Source organism: Hyperoodon ampullatus, assembly GCF_949752795.1.
Source record: "Hyperoodon ampullatus genome assembly, chromosome: 1".
In the NCBI taxonomy this organism is placed as follows: domain Eukaryota; kingdom Metazoa; phylum Chordata; class Mammalia; order Artiodactyla; family Ziphiidae; genus Hyperoodon; species Hyperoodon ampullatus.
The window spans coordinates 223,244,618-223,263,935 of NC_136914.1; positions in this window are offsets into that span (position 1 = coordinate 223,244,618).

Below are 19,318 nucleotides of genomic sequence, written 5' to 3' on the forward strand. Positions count from 1 at the left end.
CCTATTTGACCTTGTACCTACAGAGAAGAATTGCAGCCTAATTCTTGGACAAGGATCACTGTCCTTTTAGACTTTTAAAGATTTGGAAACTCAAGTAGGAGGCTCAAAGAGTTTACATCCTATTTACCTAGGAGGTTTTCCCTTCGGCGCTTAAAACCTTTCTAGAAGGCATAACACCGACCCCAGTGTGCCGGATACGAAAGTAGGGAAGTAGAGAAGGTTTTCCCCCAGAGGACCCTGAGACACATGCTGTTTCTTTGCACAGTTATATAAACAGGCTGCAGCGTGGTTGTCTTAACGTTTCATTTAGATTCCTACCCCATTGATTCAACGGTGGCAAATGATAGTAAACCAAATCCATGGTTCCACCATGCCATGGTCCAGTCGTTTTGACGGTGGGAGAATGACCCCATCAGGGCTGTGTGCCTAATTAAGTACCTAGTCAATAACCCGCTCCCTCTGGACCAAGCCATTTGCTTTCTCCATTGTGGGAACAAGATCAAACTGGGCAGTGAATGTGGGCAGTTCATGCAGGAAGAACTCATAGGAGGTGAGGACGGATTGATTGGAATTAGTTATTTCAGAACCAGTGCTGGAGATGGCAGAGAGAAAGCGCTTTCCTTCCTCAGGTGATTCCAGTACTCCTTCACAAAGGTGAGACAAGGACCACATCCAGCTTGCCAGGGGCACACGCATGTGGACCATTTAGAGCAAGCATCCTAATGTGCAGGCGTGTATCTCTCCAGGGGGGGCTCAGAAATTTGGGAACAGACCATCGTTGGTATGTTGGTATGCACACAGCTCACGGCTGCACAAGGTCTCTAATTGTTTTTCAGTGAGATAAGAACTCTCCATTTTATCCGAAGTCTCAGGACAGCTTATTGACTGCACTGTCTGGCTGTACAGCACATAATAGCATTGTTAGGGGAAATGTCAGCAAAGGCACTGAAGGGTGGAAAAACATGACATCAGATTTCTCACATGACGAGGGCTTGGACAGTAGTTGGACTTTTGCTCCCACTGAATGGGGCCGAGGATTCTTTTCAGGCTGATTCGATCAGACACCGCATAGTGTTTGTCCAGCCAACCCACCGCGCAGTTAACACATTTTAACAAGTCACCTCCTCTTCCTCCTCCCAGAAAGAGGTCTGGAACGGGTGGACACTTTACCAGTCGCTTCACAGAGAAATCATTTTCATAACATCCTGAGCCTCCTAAGACTTCATGTTGTATTCTTACATCAGCCATCTGCTAGGGTAGATGCATCCATACGACATCTTCTTCCGCTGGCACAATTAAAAGAGATTCTCTCCGTTCGAACCTTGTGTTACATTTACATTCAAAGTTACAGTTGCTCTCTCTTTGCCCTTGCCCTCAAGGAATTGTGGGAATTCAAGTTAATAGGCTTTTAATGGTTCTGTGATAACTGTGATTATAAACTGTGAATCAGATTGCGGGAGCATCGAAGTTCAGCTGCATCTCATGCAAAGACATCACCGTTGCTTTTGATCCTCGGTTGAACTTTGGTTTCCAGTATTCAGGCACCATCATTGTAAAAAAAAATAAAAAATAAAAGCCACCTCATTTGCTTTACAATTGCTTTGATAACAATTTTAAAGCCTTTAAACACACATTTTCCTTTTGATATATTAGCAGTATTTAGAAACACATCCTGTTGCTAAAAATTAAATTTCAAAGTCTACAATTGTATTTCCTGCTTCCTTTTAGATGCTGGGTTTATTTAAAACACATGCAACATGTTAGACACGTGTGTGCGCACACACACACGCACTCACACGTACTCACGCGCTGCCTTCAACATTTCACTGCCAAATATTTAGAAATAAATTTTTACTGAGTTCTCTGAACATGTAATTACTGCTTTGAGGCTAGTTAATGAAAATATACTTTTCTTTGAAACATGTTGGCTCTACTAAATGAGCCTTTCCTTGTGAGTCCATAGATGAATCGATGGTGAGCCTCCTTGAAAAAAAGAGGCATTCTGATCATTGTTGCCAGATGTCTCAAGCAAGCCTGCCAAGCTGGGGCCAGAAATACAGCCTTAAAATAGTAGGCACGGAACTGCACCATCAGCCAATTAGGGCCCTTAGAGCAAATTAGCTCTCATTTCCCATTGGCCAGAGCAGCTGTGACTTGTGCACAGACAGCCCGGGAACATTCCAGTGAGCAACTCCTACTGTGGCCAACTGTTGCTGGCATCCGAAAAGGCCACAGAGAACAGTCAGACCCCAGTTTTAAAAAACTGCCTTGCTGAAACACCTCAACTCACTTCCCGGGAAGATCCCCATGGCCATCCCTGGAGAGCAGGGCACTGTCTAAGGCAAAATAATCCCTGTGGGTACAATAGCTCCAAATGGCAAAGCCCTCACAAAGTTGGCCTCTAGATAGAAGGTTTTACTCTCAGGTAAGACAGCCCTTACCTACGGGCCATCCTTGAGGAGAAATCAATGAGGTTGGTTCAGTGGGAAATCCACAAGAATGGAAGCTGAGTGATCGAGCAACAGACGGTACATGATCTCCAGTTGGAGGTTGCATTCAACATCAATTTTAAAAGAGACACTTGAACAAAAAGCCATGGGAAGCATCGAACCCTTAAAGACCAGTTCATCTGTAAGGAACAAAGGACCACTGAAGCAGAAAGTCGCATCTACAAAGGTCAGCTCTTGGCAACATATACCCCACTGGGCAGCCAGGAGCACTTCAGACACTGTCCAGCGATGCTGCCAGCACTGACATCAGGACTAAGAATTAAGAAGTTACTACTGGCAGGAAAGAGTGATTTGGTTGCAGTATCTCTCCAAAAGCCTTAAAAATATCCATGTTTATGATCCAGTAATTTTACTTCTGAAAAATTTACCACAAGAAAATACCCACGTTTGGTGCTTCCCTGGTGGCGCAGTGGTTGAGAGTCTGCCTGCCGATGCAGGGGACACGGGTTCGTGCCCCGGTCCGGGAAGATCCCACATGCCGCGGAGCATCTGGGCCCGTGAGCCATGGCCGCTGAGCCTGTGTTCCGCAACGGGAGAGGCCACAACAGTGAGAGGCCCGCATACAGCAAAAAAAAAAAAAAAAAAAGAAAAGAAAATACCCACGTTTGCACAAAGATGTATCCCGAAGTATGCTCATTATACTATTTGTCAGAGGAAAAAAAAATCGAAACATAAAGTTGAACCCAATGCAGTCATGAAAAACATAGAAGAATGACAACAGAAAAATGTTTCATTTCAGTGTACAGTCAAAAAGAAAGGTAAATACTTCTACAGGATGATCCTCTTTTGTAAAAATGTACATACATATTCATGGAAAGTGGAAAGTTACACTAAAATTTTAGAATTAATTGAATTTCTTTTTTTCCTTCATTGAGCTTTTCCAAATTTCCAAAATGAGCATGTATTGTTATTGTGTTAGGAAACAAAGCTAAAAGAATTTAAAAAGAAGGTATAGCAAAGCAAGTAATGCATGATCAATGTCTTGCGACAGTTCAGGCCCGGACAAGGAGAAGGGCACGTAAATTAAGCTATAAAGTATACAGAATCCGTGATGTCTGCTTAGAGCAGAGAGGGCTAGACTGACTATGGTCAAATCATGAATTTACATGTGTTCCAGGAAAGTGTTTTACAGGCAATCTTCCACATTGCGTTAGGTGCTGAAGGTACCATGGTCAATTATCAGCGGTTCATACTCTAGAGGGCCCACGGCCCGAATGAGGAATGCGTTCACACTTCCAAAGGAGCATTTCATTCCACCCTGGTGGCAGGCAAAGTTCCCCCGTCAGCTTTAGTGGAATCCACCTTAATAAGCTTTGCATTATGGAAAGTAAGATCATATAAAGCTTAAAGTCAGCAGCAGCCTGACCCTTGGCCTTAACCCAGACTTTTAAGAATAAGACCTTGAAGTCAAACAATGAGGAATAATGCAGTTCCAAGTTCCAGCAGTAGCTCTGGAAGCTCTCTAGCTGCTGAGATCTTTAAGCAGGAATGCTAAGACATGCTCAAACGTCTTCACGGGCTCTTCTGAATACAATCTGAAACTTTCGCATCCTCAGGAATCAGACCCCAAAAAGGTAGATCAGTTCAATTTGGGATACCCCTCCTCTCCGCTACTGAAAAGCTTTTGCCATGATTTCTTTGATTCAAGCATTAATTTTTATAGTTAATAGATCACCTGACAGACTTCCACCTGACAGGGGGTTAAGGCAGGCCCCAAGGGCACTGGCCAAGGGATCAAGGCCAAGGCTCAGTCCTAAGGACCAGAGTTGATAACTTCCATATTTAATTTATTCCATTATTAATCACCCTATCATTATCATTAACATAAAGTAACATATTTCTCTGTTAAACAAAATAGGCATTTTCATCCTGCATCTTTGTTGACCATGTTTTCTGGATTTTAGTGCAGTTGGACTCTTTGGTCTGAAAAAATTGCCAACCTCTGTTCTAACCCAATCCAGTGGAGTAAAACAGAGTTTTTAAAAGTGTATCTTGAATTATCTGTTGGGTGTTCTCTAAGTTGTACAGTGAAGCAAAAGCCACCTGAATGCGAGTACCTCAATATTTCTCTGTATTTCTCAATATTCTCAATATTTCTCTGCAGGACAAAACTTCCAACATTTAGAAATGTATAAGCAGTGACAAAAACCCTGGGAAAACCCACCCAGGGATGACATCTGGAGGCAGCGTTGGCCAGTGGGTGAGAACACAGCACAGGGTGCTTGTACCCCAGCACCGCCACTTACTTGGTGTGTGATCTTGAGCAAGTTACTTAATCTCTTTGTGCGTCAGTTTTATCACCTGTAAAATGGAAATTAAAAAACTAGTACCTACTGCTTTGGGTTATTGTAAGGATTGAAGCTGTTGATACAGGTCAAATGCACACACAAAAAAGTGCCTGACACATAGTTAGGTGGAAATAAATGTTAGCTCTTTTGACTATATGTTACTGGTCCCCCAGAGTGCATGAATTTTGTCAAGAGGCCCATGGGAACTCAGTGGTGGTGAGGGCAGAAGGAGGAGGGGGCCTAGGAAATCAGAGATGGGCCGGACCAGAGCTAAGGGCCCGTTCTGAGGCTCTGGAGGTCCCTCCATAGAGTCGGGGCTTTGGGATGTAAAGGAGGCTGTGGCAGAGGCAGATGCTCTCCGGGCCAACCAGAAAAGCCCACCAAGAAGACATCCTAATTCTCAAAGATGGCTTCTCCAGGATTCTCCCAGGCCCTGACCTTGGATTCTGCCTCTCATTCTCTTCCTGGTTCAGACATGAGACCCCCTGCAGCTGTGTTGGCATCTGTTCTTCTTATGACTTGGAGGTGGGGGCAGGCAGCCAGGTGGCATGTGAGTGGGCTGAGGGCGAGGAGGAGTGCTGTGCAGAAGGGGCCCCCCAAGCACCACACGGGGAGCCTGGAAGTCTCAAAGGCAAATACGGATTCTGTACAGCTTTGCTAATGGAAAGGCTTGCTTCAGTCTGAATTGAGGTCTTCCAAGAAAAATCACCAGCAGTGACAGGCTCTTCAATATGGGATCTAGCCACAGGCCAAAGATCAAGCTTCACTGAACCAGAGAGAGGGAAAAAATGACAGTCAGACATCTTCTTTTTCCGCACACAGACTGTAATCAGCTCTCCACAAGGTCATCCTGGAACTCCAAGGACAGTCCAGACCCTCCTGGCTCTCCTCAGTAATGGACGGAGGCAATGGTGCAGACAATCCAGCCAAATGGTGGGTAATCCAAAAGCCATTTCCATTTGGCCTTGGGAGAAGTTTCCGTGCTCATTCTGAGTGTGGGTGTATGCGAGCCTCCCCGCCAGATCTGGGGCTCACGTTGGGGTCTGGGCAGGTCCCAAGCTGAGGTTACCCTCAGAGGGAGGCATCTCCTAGCAGCAGCTGTGTGGACTGTGGTCACTGCAGAGCACGGGCGGCTTTGCCGGTCGTTCAGGATGGGATGTGGGTAGGGGTTCTCCACCTGCCCCCTTCCCTGGTCCATTCTCCATCCTTGTCTGACTTGTCCAGAGGGCTGACCCTGCCAACAGCATCACCTGGGCTCCTTTGCCTTCTGGCTTTCTGGCAGGTTTGAGTGATAGGATGCGGGAGAAGAGAAAGCAGGGAAAACCTGGGATATCTCTTCCCTACTTCCTTCCTGTTCTGGCATAATTTCTCTGGTAACCTCTATTTTTCTTCCACCTCCACCCCGGTTCCAGTCTTCACTGAGCTCCAGAACACCACTCCCTCCCTTATGCCTTTGGTCCCCTGGTGGTAGGGATGAAGCCTTGTAGTCCCATGTGGGTCCATGAGTGATGCCTTCATTAACGCATTTTCACTAAACCGTCTGGAGTGAGCTCTGTTTCCCGCTGAACCCTGGCGGACAGAGGGTGGTACAGGATGGGGATGAAGTTGGAGCTGGAGCTGAGAGCCTGGGAGAGCTGAAGCAGAGAGGCATCTCAATACCTGCTCAGAGCACAGCCCCTCCCTAGATCTGACTGAAGCCCACTGCCCCTTTTTGTGTAGAGGCCGCTTGGCTCTGCCTAGCCTGCCCCCCATTCCAGACAAGTGGCATGAGGTACAACCCACCTGAATAATTCAGTGTTGGAGGCCAAGCCATCTCTTCCTTGTGGTCATCTGGGATGACCAACTTCCCTCGGAAATGGAGACATCACATTTTAAAAGGAGAGACTTACATGTGGAATCTAGAAAAACGGTACAGATGAACCTATTTTCAGGGCAGGAATAGAGATGCAGATGTAGAGAACGGATGTGTGGACACAGGGCAGAAGGGAAGGGAGGGTGGGATGAACTGGGAAATTGGGATTGACATATATACACTGCCGTGTGTAAAATAAATAGCTAGTGGGAACCTGCTGTATAGCACAGGGAGCTCAGCTGGGTGCTCTGTGATGACCTAGATGAGTGAGATGGGGCACGGGGGAGGCAGGTCCAAGGGGGAGGGGATATAGGTATACATAGAGCTGATTCTCTTCATTGTACAGCAGAAACTAACACAACATTGTAAAGCGACTATACCCCAATAAAAAAAAATAAAAGGAGTGACTTACCCAACGTCCTTGAATTTTCCTTCTGAGCCCCCTTCTCTAATCCTGTCCTCTTAAAACTGGGATTGGGATTGTATGAGACGTTCTTTCATTGATCACCAGTTCCTTGATCTTGACCCTGACCCTGACCCTATCTTCTATAATCACCACCCGTGTTCTTTCTCCTTAGTCTGCTCAACTTTCTGGCTTCCCGTTGGTTGAAGCCATAGCTGCTCCAACTCTGCCTCTGTGACAATCCATCTGCTTGTTCTGTTGCTGGACAATTCAGTTGTTTCTGATAGATCTAACATCTAGTTATACTGCAGAGCTGCTGGCCTCTGTGAATGGCACCACCATCCATCCAGTTCCACACACCAAAGACTTGGGCGTCATCCTCGTACCGTTCTTTCCCCCACTCCCCAAATCCAAGCCATCCCCAAGTCTTGGCATATCTCTCTAATCCATCCACCTCTCTTGAACTCTGCTTCCAACACCCTGGTTTAAGTGACACTATTTCTCAACTGGGTGGCTGCCTCCTTCCAGGAATCCCCACATCCACACTGCCCTCCTCACCAAGCCATCCTGCACCCCGTGGGCTTTGAAAATGTAAATCAAACCATGTCAGCTCTTAAAACCCCTTCAGAGGTCTCCATTACGCTGAGCACAAAGACGGTCTTTCCTGGATCCATAGACCCCTGGCCGCTCTGACCGCTGCCCTTGACTCTGGCTGCATCTCGCACCATCTTCCCCTCCCTTTCTGCATTCCCTCCACAGACCTCAATCTGCTCCCACTGACCTGAGTACACTTCTCTGCCCCATGCCCACCTTTACCCCTTTATTTCCCTGACTCCTATTCATCCTTCAGATCTTAAACATCACGTCCTCTAGACCAAGTCGGTTCGCCCAGGTAAGTGTAGAAACCTGAACCTTCCTTGAAAGCTCCCATCACAGTTTGTAATACGTCATGTGCTCTACTAGCTTCATAAACCCAGGAATTACCTTTGGTTTTGCTCTCACCCCCACATCCTGGTACATAGCAGGTGCTTAATACTCTTGAATAAATGATAGGCTTTTTCTACTAAAAATATGCTACAGACAAATTTCTGGGTCAACATGGCCAACTTACCAAATGCTTCTATTTCCTCTCCTTCTGGAATCCCTCCAATAAAGGAATTTTTCAAAGGTGTAGACCCACAAGAACGAAGAGCACTAAAGAAGAGACAATAAGGAAAGAAAGATTCAGCAGATTTTTTTGGAACATACAAAGCAGGTGGAGAAACAGTCACGGATGCAGCAAAGAGCAGCAGCTACATCTCAGGTGCCACTAGGAAGTTAGCCAGGTGACACACACAGAACTGGGAGACACGAATAGTGTGGAAAGTGGGGGCAAGGCAAGTCAGGGGCTGAAAACAGACGATTGGTTGAAAATTTGTAGACAGAAGGGTTAAACCCTCACTCCTTTCCCACTCTATGTAGCCAAGCAACTATTCCTCCCATCTCCACTCTAATATCACCAGCAGGCGAGCAGAGGCTTATCCTCCAGATAAAATGAACCTGAGAGCCTCCACAGGTGAGACATGAGACATGGAGGTGAAGAAGCACAGGACTAAAAATGGGCAATTCAGTGAAAGGCTAATAATCACAGTTAAGCTGGAGAAAAGCCCTTAGGCACAGGGACGCAGCTTCCGGCAGCCACAAGTTGGCCAGAGCACACTGAATGGTCTCCAGACAGGGGCGGGGCACAGAGTCCATTACAACGGGGCACACAGTCCATTACAATGAACATGTGTGATGTGACAGCTGCAATTTGATCCTGGATCAGCAAAAGAAGAAAGGCAGCTATAAAGGATGACAAGAGACCACTGGAGAATTCAAATACAGACTCTATATTGGATTTTATTTTATGATAATAATATTATGCAAATATAGGTGAATGTCTTTGTTCTGAGAAGAGCTACGCTGAAGTATTTAGGATGGAGGCATCACAATACCTGTACCTTCCAAATATTTAACAAAAGAAATTATACTCATATAGATATATATGTGAATATATGCATAGAGATAGAAATATAAGTGGATGGATGGATGATAGACCAACTGACCAGGAGAGAAAAAGACAAAATCAGAGAAAGCTGATGTGGCAAAATGTTAACAATAATGAGGCTAGGTGTGGAGTATTCAGGTGTTTGTTGTTCTGTTCTTTAGGTTTTTTGTTTCTTTTTCCGCCACACGGGCCTCTCACTGTTGTGGCCTCTCCCGTTGTGGAGCACAGGCTCTGGACGCACAGGCTCAGTGGCCATGGCTCACGGGCCCAGCTGCTCCGTGGCATGTGGGATCTTCCCAAACCAGGGCATGAACCCGTGTCCCCTGCATCGGCAGGCGGACTCTCAACCACTGTGCCACCAAGGAAGCCCCTGTTCTTTCGGTTTTTTTAATAGTAGGCTTGAAATTTTTCAAAATAAAACAGAAAAAAAAAAAAAAAGAATCCAAGTAGCATAACTATTTCTCAGCAGCAGCACTAAAAGCTAAAACCAAAAACAAGGGTGCCTTATACTGAATGATTTTTCAATTCGGGTTTCTATTCCCAGCCAAACTATCTTCCCAAATAGTAAGGGTAAAACAAATATATTTTTAACACATGCAAGAACTCAACATTTTTATATCCCATGTAAATTTTCTCAGGAAACTATTGAAATATGTGCTTCGAACAACACAGATGGGATGCGGGAAATAACAGGAGAAAGAAGGGAAGACACAGGATGCAGTGGTGCAAAGAAACATCCACTCCAGACTGGAGCAGGAGGATATAGGGCTTCTGCAAAAAGAGGAAAAACAAAACAAAACAAAAAAGAACTGTTATGCCTGCCCCAGTGGAGCTTGTTATCAGTAAACATGTAGCAGGGCATTAAGGAAAATGTAGTGATGACAGTATATAGAAAACTGAGCAACTGTAAAGTTGATGTCACTGTTAACTCCAGAAAAAAAAAAAAGTATTCCGGAAAATAGACAAGGGACTAGAGCACGTCTGGCTCAGCAGCTGACAACATTTGTAAAGTTACAATAGACAAAACATTGGTTTTTTATTTAACCAAAACTATGCGAGGGTGGGGGTGGGGAGTGTGTAGAAAAGTAGGGAGTTGTTGTAATTAAGTCCTCACATGTCTGATTTAACATGTCTGGAAATTAAAAGATAATGTTAAAAAATGATTAATCAAGAAATAGCCATCCAAAACAACTGAAAGCAGAGGCTCGGACGGATATTTGGATATCCATGTTCATAGCAGCATTTGTAGCAGCCAAAAGGTGGTAACAACCTAAATTCACAGGCAGATGAATGCATAAACAACATGTGGCATATACATACAATGGAATATTACTCAACCTTAAGAAGGAAGGAAGTTCTGACACCTGCTGTGCTGCAACATGGATGAGTTTTGAAGACTTTATGCTCGGTGAGATAAGCCAGTCACAAAAGGACAAATATTGTGATTCCACTTCTATGAGATACCTAGAATAGGCAAATTCATAGAGACAGAAAATAGAGGTTATGAGGGGCTGAGGGGATGGGGGAGTGGAGAGCTAGTGTTTAATGGGCACAGAGTTTCTGTTTGGGAAGGTAAAAAAGCTGTGGAGCTGGATGGTGGTGATGGTCCCACAACATTGTGGATGTGCTTAATGCCACCGAACTGCACACTTAAAAATCGATTAAATGGATTAAAAGAAATACTTGTATTAAGAATAATATTTGGAGTTACAGTGGTAACCAACAGAAGCAACAGCTGGGAGTTGTGAGCACTCACCACCTGGAAGCAACATGGGGAGACGGGAGGAATGTGGCCAGAGACGGCTCCTTTTTATTACAGCCCTTTTTGCGCTGTTTGACTTTAAAAAGTACAGTGTGCACATTCCTACAGGCCTGCTTTAAATACTTTATGTATATGCTCATTTAATTCTCATATCACTATGAGGTAGGTGTCTGTTCCACATTTTGGAGAAAGAAAACAGATCGAGGGAGGTGGAGAGGGCACCAGCCCAGGCAGGCTGACTCCAGAATCCCTGCTCTTAATCATTCTACTTTGCTGCCTTTAATGCATGTGTATTACTGTGATACAAGAAAAAAATTAATTTTAAAAATATGCTTGTATACATATTTTATGTGCTAGTGTGAGAAAATCAGATTCCTGATTTTCCCCAATTCTATAAAATTCTATAAAATAAAATTCTATAAAATAAAATAGAAAATTTCCCCAATTTCTATAAAAGATGAAACATGGCATTCAGTTCATCATGTGGGCATAAAAGCTACTGGAATAACACTGATACTGACATTATGCTCATTTTATTATGGAACTGAAGCACAGAAGCAAATGACTTGTCTTTGTATTATAATTTTTTTAACATCTTTATTGGAGTCTAATTGCTTTACAATGGTGTGTTAGTTTCTGTTTTTAAAAAAAGTGAATCAGCTATATGTATACATATATCCCCATATCTCCTCACTCTTGCATCTCCCTCCCACCCTTCCTATCCCATCCCTCTAGGTGGTCACAAAGCACTGAGCTGATCTCCCTGCACTATGCGGCTGCTTTCCATTAGCTATCTATTTTACATTTGGTAGTGTATATATGTCCATGCCACTTTCTCACTTCGTCCCAGCTTACCCTTCCCCATCCCCGTGTCCTCAAGTCCATTCTCTATGTCTGCGTCTTTATTCCTGTCCTGCCCCTAGGTTCTTCAGAACCATTATTTTTTTAGATTCCATATATACGTTAGCATACGGTATTTGTTTTTCTCTTTCTGACTTACTTCACTCTGTATGACAGACTCTAGCTCCATCCACCTCACTACAAATAACTCAATTTCATTTCTTTTTATGGCTCAGTAATATTCCATTGTATATATGTGCCACATCTTCTTTATCCATTCATCTGTCGATAAACACTTAGGGTGCTTCCATGTCCTGGCTACTGTAAATACAGCTGCAATGAACATTGTGGTACACGACTCTTTTTGAATTATGGTTTTCTCAGGGTATATGCTCAGTAGTGGGATTGATGGGTCATATGGTAGTTCTGTTTTTAGTTTTGTAAGGAACCTCCATACTGTTCTCCATAGTGGCGGTATCAATGTACATTCCCACCAACAGTGCAAGAGGGTTCCTTTTTCTCCACACCCTCTCCAGCATTTATTGTTTGTAGATTTTTTGATCATGGCCATTCTGACTGGTGTGAGGTGATATCTCATTGTAGTTTTGATTTGCATTTCTCTAATGATTAGTGATGTTGAGCATCCTTTCATGCGTATGTTGGCAATCTGTATCTCTTCTTTGGAGAAATGTCTGTTTAGGTCTTCTGACCATTTTTGGATTGGGTTGTTTGTTTTTCTGATATTGAGCTGCATGAGCTGCTTGTAAATTTTGTAGATTAATCCTTTGTCAGTTGCTTCATTTGCAAATATCTTCTCCCATTCTGAGGGTTCTCTTTTCATCTTGTTTATGGTTTCCTTTGCTGTGCAAAAGCTTTGAAGTTTCATTAGGTCCCATTTGTTTATTTTTGTTTTTATTTCCATTTCTCTAGGAGGTGGGTCCAAAAGGATCTTGCTGTGATTTATGTCATAGAGTGTTCTGCTTATGTTTTCCTCTGAGAGTTTTATAGTGTCTGGCCTTACATTTAGGTCTTTAATCCATTTTGAGTTTATTTTTGTGTATGGTGTTAGGGAGTGTTCTAATTTCATTCTTTTATATGTAGCTGTCCAGTTTTCCCAGCACCACTTATTGAAGAGGCTGTCTTTTCTCCATTGTATATTCTTGCCTCTTTTATCAAAGATAAGGTGACCATATGTGCATGGGTTTATCTCTGGGCTTTCTATCCTGTTCCACTGATCGAAATTTCTGTTTTTGTGCCAGAACCATACTGTCTTGATTACTGTAGCTTTGTGGTATAGTCTGAAGTCAGGGAGCCTGATTCCTCCAGCTCCGTTTTTCTTTCTCAAGATTGCTTTGGCTATTCGGGGTCTTTTGTGTTTCCATATGAATTGTAAAATTTTTTGTTCTAATTCTGTGAAGACTGCCATTGGTAGTTTGATAGGGATTGCATTGAATCTGCAGATTGCTTTGGGTAGTATAGTCACTTTCACAATGTTAATTCTTCCAATCCACGAACGTGGTATATCTCTCCATCTGTTTGTATCATCTTTAATTTCTTTCATCAGTGTTTTATAGTTTTCTAGGTCTTTTGTCCCCTTAGGTAGGTTTATTCCTAGGTATTTTATTCTTTTTGTTGCAGTGGTAAATAGGAGTGTTTCCCTAATTTCTCTTGTATTATAATTTTTAACAGGTCTCCCTGGTTTTTGCAACCCCCCCCAATTTTCCCTCTCAGCTCACCTGTCACAGTGATCATCACCATAATGGTACCTGTGGAATAAAACACAAAAAAAATGAGCACTGAGACAGTAAATCAAGCTTCCTTTAGACATAGAGGAAAACAATTTTTCAGTTAGAAAACATGTTGAAATATTATTTTTTAGAGTGAAAATAGTTACATCACAATTTTAAATTACATTTCCATTTGAAATGGAGTCGATTTGCACCACCTGCTGGAATATACAGATCTATATATTCAGAGGTTTCAAAATTATAAAACCACTTTTAAACGTTAGAGTTACATGTCTAGTTATCTTCAAGAGACCAGCCCCTTGGACATGCTGGAAATACCAAATGCTAATTTACTTCAGGAACCATTTTCTAAAACAAACTTTCTTTAAAAGCCAAATTTAATCATCTAGCTAAATTAACAAATTGTACAGCTGCTTATAAAAATGAAATGATTAAGCCAAATACATCAACCAAAGAGATAAAAATGTAAATTAGAAGCAAAACTGAAATCAATACACATTATCAGTTGCTAACTCACTATTAAAAAAGAGGATTCAAACAGACAAATGGAAAATGGCAGGAAACATAAGCAAACAGGATAATAAAAAGAACATAACTCAACATTAATTTAAAAAGAACTCACCCAATGAAAATTTGATAGTGTTTATATCCAAAGTAATAATCACTGTCATGGCTTAAATACAGCCAAACATCAACACACAAAGTATTTGTATTTAGGTTTTTTGACATTTTAAAGGAAACATCCACAGAAAATTTCATGTTTCATTACAAACTACTCCAAGCAATAAATTTCTCAGAGAGAATTTCAAGATGGCAGAGGAGATGTGGAGATCACCTTCCTCCCCACAAATACATCAGAAATACATCTACATGTGGAACAACTCCTAAAGAACACCTACTGAATGCTGGCAGAAGACCTCAGACTTCCCAAAAGGCAAGAAACTCCCCACGTACCTGGGTAGGGCAAAAGAAAAAAGAAAAAGAGACAAAAGAATAGGGACGGGACCTGCACCTCTGGGAAGGAGCTGTGAAGGAGGAAAAGTTTCCACAGGCTAGGAATCCCCTTCACTGGCAGAGATGGGTGGTGGTGGGGGGGAAGATTCAGAGCCACAGAGGAGAGCGCAGCAACAGGGGTGCAGAGGGCAAAGCGGAGAGATTCCTGCACAGAGGATCAGTGCCGACCAGCACTCACCAGCCCAAGAGGCTGTATGCTCCCCAGCCGGGGTGGGCGGGGCTGGGAGCTGAGGCTCAGGCTTCGGAGGTCTGATCCCAGGGAGAGGACTGGGGTTGGCAGCGTGAACACAGCCTGAAGGAGGCTACTGTGCCACAGCTGGCTGGGAGGGAGTCCAGGAAAAAGTCTGGACCTGCCTAACAGGCAAGAGACCATTGTTTCAGGGTGCGCGAGGAGAGGGTATCAGAGCACCGCCTAAACAGGCTCCAGAGAGGGGTGCAAGCCGCGGCTATCAGCGAGGACCCCAGAGGTGGACACGAGATGCTAAGGCTGCTGCTGCTGCAGCCACCAAGAAGCCTGTGTGCGAGCACAGGCCACTATCCACACCTCCCCTCCTGGGAGCCTGTTCAGCCCGCCACTGCCAGGGTCCCATGATCCAGGGACAACTTCCCCAGTAGAACACACAGCACGTTTCAGGTTGGTGCAACGTCACGCCGGCCTCTGCCGCTGCAGGCTCGCCCCGCACTCCATACCCCTCCCTCCCCCCGGCCTGAGTAAGCCAGAGCCCCCGAATCAGGTGCTCCTCTAACCCCATCCTGTCTGAGCGAAGAACAGATGCCCTCAGGCGACCTACACACAGAGGCGGGTCCAAATCCAAAGCTGAACCCCGGGAGCTGGGCGAAAAAAGAAAAGAAAGGGAAATCTCTCCCAGCAGCCTCAGAAGCAGTGGATTAAACCTCCACAATCAACTTGATGTACCCTGTATCTGTGGAATACCTGAATAGACAATGAATCATCCCAAACTTGAGGCGGTGGACTTTGGGAGCAACTGTAGACTTGGGGTTTGCTTTCTGCATCTAATTTGTTTCTGGTTTTATGTCTATCTTAGTTTAGTATTTAGAGTGTATTATCATTGGTAGATTTGTTTATTGATTTGGTTGTTCTCTTCTTTATATATATATGTGTATATATATATATATATATATATATATATTTCCTTTTTCTCTTTTTGTGAGTGTGTATGTGTATGCTTCTTTGTGTTATTTTGTCTGTATAGCTTTGTTTTTACCATTTGTCCTAGGGTTTTGTCTGTCCGTTTTTTTGTTTGTTTTTGGTTTTTTTAGTATAGTTTTTAGCTCTCGTTATAATTAGTGGATCTGTTTTTTGGTTTGGTTGCTCTCTTCTTTCTTTCTTTTTTAAATTACTTTTAATTTTTTTTATTTTTAATAATTAAAATTTTTTTTATTTTAGTAACTTTATCTTATTCTTTCTTTCTCTTTCTCTCTTCCTTCCTTCCTCTTTCTTTCTTTCTCTCCCTCTCTCTCTCTTTCTTTCTTTCTTTCTTCTTTTTTCTTATCTCCATTTTCTTCTGAGCCATGTGGCTGACAGGCTCTTGCTGCTCCAGCTGGGAGTCAGGCCTGTGTCTCTGAGGTGGGAGAGCTGAGTTCAGGACATTGGACCACCAGAGACCTCCTGGCTCCACGTAATATCAAACAGCAAAAGCTCTTCCAGAGATCTCCATCTCAATGCTAAGACCCAGCTCCACTCAACGACCAGCAATCTATAGTGCTGGACACCCTATGCCAAACAACTAGAAAGACAGGAATACAACCCCACCCATTAGCAGAGAGTCTGCCTAAAATCATAAGGTCACAGACACCCCAAAACACACCACTGGATGCAGTCCTTCCCACCAGAAAGACAAGATCCAGCCTCATCCACCAGAACACAGGCACCAGTCCCCTCCACCAGGAAGCCTACACAACCCACTGAACCAACCTTAGCCACGTGGGGCAGACACCAAAAACAACAGGAACTACAAACCTGCAGCCTGGGAAAAGGAGACCCCCAACACAGTAAGTTAAGCAAAATGAGAAAAAGAGAAACACACAGCAGATGAAGGAGCAAGGTAAAAACTCACCAGACCAAACAAATGAAGAGGAAATAGGCAGTCTACCTGAAAAAGAATTCACAGTAATGATAGTAAACATGATCCAAAATCTTGGAAATAGAATGGAGAAAATACAAGAAAGATTTAACAAGTACCTAGAAGAACTAAAGAGCAAACAAACAATGATGAACAACACAATAAATGAAAATAAAAATTCTCTAGAAGGAATCAACAGCAGAATAACTGAGGCAGAAGAACGGATAAGTGACCTGGAAGATAAAATACGGGAAATAACTACCACAGAGCAGAATAAAGAGAAAAGAATGAAAAGAATCGAGGACAGTCTCAGAGACCTCTGGGACAACATTAAATGCACTAACATTTGAATTATAGGGGTCCCAAAAGAAGAAGAGAAAAAGAAAGTGTCTGAGAAAATATTTCAAGAGATTATAGTTGAAAACTTCCCTAATATGGGAAAGGAAATAGTCAGTCAAGTCCAGGAAGCGTAGACAGTCCCATACAGGATAAATACAAGGAGAAACATGCCAAGATACATATTAATCAAATTGTCAAAAATTAAATACAAAGAAAAAATATTAAAAGCAGCAAGGGAAAAACAACAAATAACATACAAGGGAATCCCCATAAGGTTAACAGCTGATCTTTCAGCAGAAACTCTGCAAGCCAGAAGGGAGTGGCAGGACATATTTAAAGTGATGAAACGGAAAAACCTACAACCAAGACTACTCTACTCAGCAAGGATCTCATTCAGATTCGACAGAGAAATTAAAACCTTTACAGACAAGCAAAAGTTAAGAGAATTCAGCACCACCAAACCAGCTTTACAACAAATGCTAAAGGAACTTCTCTAGACAGGAAACACAAGAGAAAGAAAAGACCTACAATAACAAACCCAAAACAATTAAGAAAATGGGAATAGGAACATACATATTGATAACTACCTTAAATGTAAATGGATTAAATGCTCAAACCAAAAGACATAGACTGGCTGAATGGATACAAAAACAAGACCCGTATGTATGCTGTCTACAAGAGACCCACTTCACACCTAGGGATACATACAGACTGAAAGTGAGGGGATGGAAAAAGATATTCCATGCAAATGAAAATCAAAAGAAAGCTGGAGTAGCAATTCTCATATCAGACAAAATAGACTTTAAAATAAAAACTCTTACAAGAGACAAAGAAGGACATGACCTAATGATCAAGGGATCAATCCAAGGAGAAAATATAACAATTGTAAATAATTATGCACCCAACATAGGAGCAGCTCAATACGTAAGGCAAATGCTAACAGCCATAAAAGGGGAAATCGACAGTAACACAATCATACTAGGGGACTTTAACATCCCACTTTCACCAATGGAAAGATCATCCAAGATGAAAATAAATAAGGAAATACAAGCTTTAAATGATACATTAAATAAGATGGACTTAATTGATATTTATAGGACGTTTCATCCAAAAACAACAGAATATACTCAAGGAACATTCTCCAGGATAGATCATATCTTGGGTCACAAATCTAGCCTTTGTAAATTTAAGAAAATTGAAATTGTATCAAGTATCTTTTCTGACCACAATGCTATGACACTAGATATCAATTACAGGAAAAAATCTGTATAAAATACAAACACATGCAGGCTAAACAATACACTACTAAATAACCAAGAGATCACTGAAGAAATCAAAGAGGAAATCAAAAAACACCAAGAAACAAATGACAATGAAAACATGATGATGTAAAACCTATGGGATGCAGCAAAAGCATTTGTAAGAGGGAAGTTTATAGCAATATAATCCTACCTCAAGAAATAAGAAACATCTCAAATAAACAACCTAACCTTACACCTAAAGCAATTAGAGAAAGAAAAGCAAAAAAAAATCCCAAAGTTAGCAGAAGGAAAGAAATCATAAAGATCAGATCAGAAATAAATGAAAAAGAAATGAGGGAAACAAAAGCAAAGATCAATAAAACTAAAAGCGGTTTTTTGAGAAGATAAACAAAATTGATAAACTGTTCACCAGATTCATCAAGAAAAAAAGGGAGAAGACTCAAATCAATAGAATTAGAGATGAAAAAGGAGAAGTAACAACTGACACTGCAGAAATACAAAGGACCATGAGAGATTGCTACAAGCAACTATATGTCAATAAAATGGACAACCTAGACAGAAATGGACAAATTCTTAAAAAAGCACAATCTCTGAGACTGAACCAGGAAGAAATAGAAAATATAAACAGACCAATCACAAGTAATGAAATTGAGACTGTGATTAAAAATCTTCCAACCATCAAAAGCCCAGGACCAGATGGCTTCACAGGCGAATTCTATCAAACATTTAGAGAAGAGCTAACACCTATCCTTCTCAAACTCTTCCAAAATATAGCAGAGGGAGGAACACACCCAAACTCTTTCTACGAGGCCACCATCGCCCTGATACCAAAACTAGACAAAGATGTCACAAAGAAATAAAACTACAGGCCAATATCACTGATGAACATAGATGCAAAAATCCTCAACAAAACACTAGCAAACAGATTCCAACAGCACATTAAAAGGATCATCCACCATGATCACGTGGGGTTTATCCCAGGAATGCAAGGATTCTTCAATATACGCAAATCAATCAATGTGATAAACCATATTAACAAAATGAAGGAGACAAACCACATGATCATCTCAATAGATGCAGAAAAAGCTTTCGACATAATTCAACACCAATTTATGATAAAAATTCTCCAGAAAGTAGGCATAGAGGGAACTTACCTCAACATAAAAAAGGCTATATATGACAAACCC